This window comes from Arvicanthis niloticus, chromosome 4 (assembly GCF_011762505.2).
Source record: "Arvicanthis niloticus isolate mArvNil1 chromosome 4, mArvNil1.pat.X, whole genome shotgun sequence".
NCBI classification, from domain to species: Eukaryota; Metazoa; Chordata; class Mammalia; order Rodentia; family Muridae; genus Arvicanthis; species Arvicanthis niloticus.
Genome location: NC_047661.1, coordinates 95,311,056 through 95,317,061, shown reverse-complemented (window position 1 = coordinate 95,317,061; position 6,006 = coordinate 95,311,056).

Here is a 6,006-nt window from a genome sequence, read left to right as displayed (position 1 = left end):
CTAGAAACCAGCCACAGAATTATAAGAAACCGGAGTTTACTGGCACAGAATAGTAAGAGAGAAAAGAAACCATTGCTTATTAGCACAAAATAATACAGAGAGTTACAAGGCCAGAGATCATCAGTCTTTGACCTTTGTCTGACGCTGTGTACCACCTCATCTTAACCTAAAGACCAGGGCAGGCCCCCAGAAACGCCTGTATAGCCTTGTTGTCAAAAGAATGCTCTTTCTTCCTGAGCTATCTATTTATGAAGATTGTGAAAGGCCATTCTGGTACACTTTCACTTACTTTGTAACCATTTCTGAACAAAGGTGATGCCCATTGGATATTGGGACTCTTATTAGAAGCCTCTTTCAATTCAGTTCTTATTAGCTCTGTGAGTCAATGTTTCCATTTTCTGGGACCTCATATCAATCAATATTCGGGCAAAAGTTCTCGCAATTCAAAAAGATTTTGCAATTAAAAGCTTACTCAGATACAAAGTAACCACACACAGTTCTTTGGTATGTTTAAGTGAGCACCATCTTCACATTAACAAAGGCACACTGGAGATCCCAACTGATGTGACTACTGTTTCCATCAAGTCAAATTTGTGTAGCTTTGATCCATCAAGATAAACTCTGCATAAAAACAGTTTCCTTTCAAGTATTAATAAATAACTATCAGTGGAATAACTATAGATAAATAATGTAAAAGTATATTTTTAAGTATTTGATTGATTTTATTATTAAACCTCAATTCTGTTTTATTATGAAATCAAGTAATGCAATCTTTCCCCCATACCCCCTTCCTCCTTTGTTTAGCTTCTTTGGGTCTATGGAGTATAACATGGTACCTGTATTTAATGGCCAATAGCAACTTATAAGTGAGCACATACCATGCATGTCCTTTTGGGATTGGGTTACCTCACTCAGGATGATATTCTCAAATTCCATTCATTTGCCTGCAAAATTCATGTATCTTGGTTTTTAATAGCTGAATAGTGTTCCATTGTGTAGATGTACACCATTTTCTTTATCCATTCTTCAGACAAGGGGCATCTAGGTTGTGTCCAGTTTTTGGTTATTACAAATAAAGCTGCTATGAACATAGTTGAGCCAGTGTCTTTGGAGTATGTTGGAGTATCCTTTGGGTACATGCCCAGCAGTGATATAGCTTGATCATGAGGTAGAAATATTCCCAGTTTTCAGAGAAACTGCCAAATTAGTATCGGAAGTGGTTGTACTACCTTGCAATCCCACCAGCAATGGAGGAATGTTCCTCTTTCTTCACATCCTCAATAGCATGTGCAATCTCTTGAGTTTTTGATCTTTGCCATTCCAATGGGTGTAAGATGGAACCTCATATTTGGTTTGATTTGCATTTCCCTGATGACTAAGGACTGAACATTTCTTTTAGTACTTCTTGGCTGTCTGAGATTTCTTTGTTGAGAATTTTATTTTCTTTCATACCCCATTTTTTAATTGGGTTATTTGGGTTGTTGGTGTCTAACTTCTTGAATTCTTTGTAAATTTTGGATATTAAACCTCTGTCAGATGTAGGATTGGTGAAGTTCCTTTCCCAATCTGTGGACTATAAATTTGTCCTTTTGACAGTATCCTTTGCCTTACAGAAGCTTTGCAATTTCATGAGGTCCCATTGATCAGTTGTTCATCTTAGAGCCTGAGCTATTGGTGTTCTGTTCAGGAAATTTTCTTCTGTACCAGTGTGTTTGTGGGTGTTTCCCTCTTTCTCTTCTATGAGATTTAGTGTATCTGGCTTTATTTTGAGGTCATTGATCCACATGGACTTAAGTTTTGTGTTAGGTAATAAGTATGAATATAGGATCATTCTTCTACATGTAGACATCCAGTTAGTTCAGCACCATTTGTTGAAGATGCTTTCATTTTCCTATTGTGTGGTTGTGGTTTCTTTATCAAAAATCAAATGTTCTAAATCCATCAATTAACATGTCTGATTCTGTATCAGTAACATCCAGTTATTATCACTAGTACTCTGTAGTATAGTTTGAAGTCAGGGATAGTGATTTCTCTCAAAGTGTTTTATTGTTCAGGATTGTTTTGGCTGTCCTGGCATTTTTGTTTTTCTATATGAAGTTGAGAATTACTCTTTCAAGGTCTATAAAGAATTGCTTTGGAATTTTGATGGAGATTGCACTGAATCTGTAGATTGCTTTTGGTATGATGACCATTTTCACTATGTTAATCCTACCTATCCATGAGCATGGAAGATCTTTCCATCTTCTGATAGCTTTATCAATTTCGTTCTTCAGGGACTTGAAGTTCTTGTTATACAAACCTTTCATTTGCTTGGTTAGAGTTAAACCAAGATATTTTATATTATTCATAGCTATTGCAAAGAGTGTCATTTCACTAATTTCTTTCTCTGTCTGTTTATCATTTGAATAAGGGAGGGCTATTGATTTATTTGATTTAATTGTGTATCCAGGCACTTTGCTGAAGGTGTTTATCAGCTGTAGGCATTCTCTGGTAGAATTTTGTGTGATTGCTTATGTATACTATTATTTCATCCACAAATAATACTTTGACTTCTCCCTTTCCAGTTTATATCCCCTTAGTCTCCTTTAGTTGTTTTATTACTCTGGATAGAACTTCAAATACTATATTAAATAGATAGGGAGAGAGTGGGCAGCCTTTCCTTATCCCTGATTTTAGTAGAAATGCTTTAAATTTCTTTCCATTTAGTTTGATGTTGGCTATTGGCTTGCTGTATATTGCTTTGATTATGTTTAGTTATGTGCCCTATATCTATGATTTCTCTACTACCTTTAACATGAAATTTTGTTAAAGGCTTTTTCAGCATCTAATAAGGTAATTGTGTGATTTTTTCAGTTTGTTTATATGGTGGGTTATGTTGATAGATTTTCATATATTGAGCTATCTCTGCATCCCTAGGATAAAGACTACTTGATCTTGATGAATGTTGTCTTTGATGTGTACCTGGAATCTGTTTGCAAGTATTTTATTAGTATTTTTATATCAATATTCATTTAAAAAATCAGTCTGAAATTCTCTTTATTTGTTGAGACTTTGGGTGGTTTAGGTATCAGGGTGATTGTGGCTGCATAGAATGACTTTGGCAGTGTTCTTTCTGTTCATCTGGCCATGGGCTTTTTTGGGCTGGGAGACTTTTAATGACTGCTTTAGGGGATATGGGGCTGTTTAAACAGTTTACCTGATCTTGGTTTAACTTTGGTAAGTGGAATCTGTCTAGAAAATTGTCCATTTCATTAAGATTTTTGGTAAGGGCACAGAGCCTTACCAACCTAAGACAGAGTGTATCACTTTTGATAATGCATATTCCAAAGGGGAAGAAAGGCATTCTTGTCAGAACAACCTAAGACAGGCTCAGTCTTGTTTATGAAGTGAAGAGTGGGGGGAGATGTTGAGAGCTTTGGAGGCTGCTTGGCAGGAAACTGACATTGGCCAAGAAAAAGGAAATGGGCTTCAGTCAGAATCTAGATCTTAGGCTAGAACAAAGAAGTAATTTCAGGCAAAAATCTAAATATTAATCTAGAATAAAGAATTTCAGGCAGGAATCTAAATCTTAGGCTAAAACAAAGAAGTAGGCTTCAGGCATGAAAATGGTTTGGGACTAGGACAGGGAAGTAGGCTGAGATATTTTAGTCATCCTGATAAGCCCTTAGAAATTTTGATCATAGGAGTAACCACAGAACTTTGTTTATTGCCTTGCTTGTTCTTTGACTATTTGTGTTTATTGTCTTTCTTGTTCCTTGTCTATTTGCATTTTTTATTGCTAGTTCTTCAACCTAGAACTGACCTTAATGCTTGCGTGCAATTAAAATGGTATAAAAGCAGATTGGAAAAAAAATTTTTTTCAATTTTTTTTTACAATCTGCTTTTATACCATTTTAATTTGAAAAAAATTTTTTTTCAAATTTTTTGGAGTACAGGCTTTTGAAATGAGACTTAAAGCATCTTTGAATTCCCTCAGTGTCAGTTGTAATATTTCCCTTTTCATTACTGATTTTGTTAATTTGAATACTGTCTCTCTATCTCTTGGTTATATTAAGGGTTTATCTATTTTGTTGATTTTCTCAAAGAACTAGCTCTTGGTTTTATTGATTCTTTGTATTGTTTTCTTTGTTTCTAACTGATTGAGTGTGTGCATTTGTAGTGTTACTGTATGTCATGAGAATGAAGGTGTGCATACTGTGTCTGCTCATGTCTGTAGAGGCCAAAAGTCAATAATAAGTATATTTCTCTGTCACTTTTCATGCTACTTTTTGAAACAAGATCTTGTCAGTGAACCTGTAGCTCGTTGATGCCTAGATAGACTGGCTGGTGATGGAATTACTGTGGTTCTGCTTCTCTCTGCATCCCCAGAGCCAGGATTACATGCATGCTGCCATGCCTAGTTTTTATGTTGGGTCTGACGATCTGAACACAGCACCTCAGATGTATATAACAAGCAGTTTATCCACTGAATTTTCTCTTCAGCCAGTTCTTAAACATTTGCATGAATGAGCAGCCCAATCAATACTGGACCTTTGGAAAACTTCCTAGGTGCAAAGTTCCCAGCTTGGTCAGAAAAGGACTTTTTTGAAATTATGGGAATTAAATAAGTAGCTCTTACAATATCATGAGGACAGTGACAAATTGTGAGAGAAGAAATGGAAAAGAGACACTGAACAGAAGAAAATGGCATGGATAATTTTTCTAATTATTTATTTTAATTACAAGTATAAGAATATATATTATAAAAACAAAATAGTTCATAATCAAGTTCCAGGTGGTATAGATGAGTGGAAAAATTGTTTTTGGAGAGAGAAGTCACTGAGAGTCTGCACAGAGTAGATAGAATTCATATGCATGGCATCTGAGTTCTCTTCTGAGAGAATGACAGGTGGGGATTCCTGAAAGCAAAATAACCATAGCACACAAATGGCTCAAAGAAGCTTATCGTGTGGTGACACACATCTACAGAGAAAAACCAACAGGTGCCTAAGACAGGGGTGTCTAGTGGAGGAACTTCAAACTGGCTGAAAGAATTTGGAGTTGAACTTCAGGAAAAAAAAAAACCCAAGAACTTTTATTTTAATGTGGTATTTTTTGTTCATTTCATACATGAGATATAAATTTTACATCAATTTTTCTGTTTTTCTTTTCCATTCCAACTCCTCCTCTGTCCCCATTCCCTTTCAAACTCAAGATCTCTTTATTATTGTCACATACATATACTCAGTACTTTCACTCTTAATTTGTATTTTGTATTACATATATAGTATATGATATATATATATATATATTACATATAATATATGGCACATATACAGCACATATAATATATACATATATACATCTTATACATCTATATACATCTACACACACACACATAATACATATATGTATCTAACCCTCTCTCAGCAGCATTGATCTACTGTAACATTTTATCTAGGGGTGGAGTCCCAAAAGATTTCTCCAGTTTATGTTGGCATGACAGCTGGTTCCATATGCCATTATATCAGAAACTATTTTAATTGATGTCCACGGCAAAAATAATAGAAAAGGGCCACCATTCATTGGGCAGTCAAAAGAGTTAGAGACTAAGTATGAGAGACAAAAATCAAGAATGATGGAATGTTTTATTTAATACTTTAATTAGCTTCTTTTCAGGGCTCTCCAGTTAAGGTACATGAGAAACATTTGCATAATGTAGCAACGAAGAACAAATAGCCAGTTTCTGTGGCCATGTCCCTCAACACTCTCACTCATGAAGTAGTAAATTAATATCACACTAACTGCAAAGTAAAACAAATTTAGGGCCAGCTATATAGAACTTGGTAGAAAATAAAAGATTTAACAAGCCACCTACAGCATTGAGGCCACCAAGAGTTATTCTTAAATTAAGAACTATGCTCTAAACCATTGTCACCATGTGAATAATTCACATCTGGGACAAGAGAGGACATGGATGTTGGAAGTTGCTTGAAGTATGCTGATTGGAGATCTTCATCAAAATAG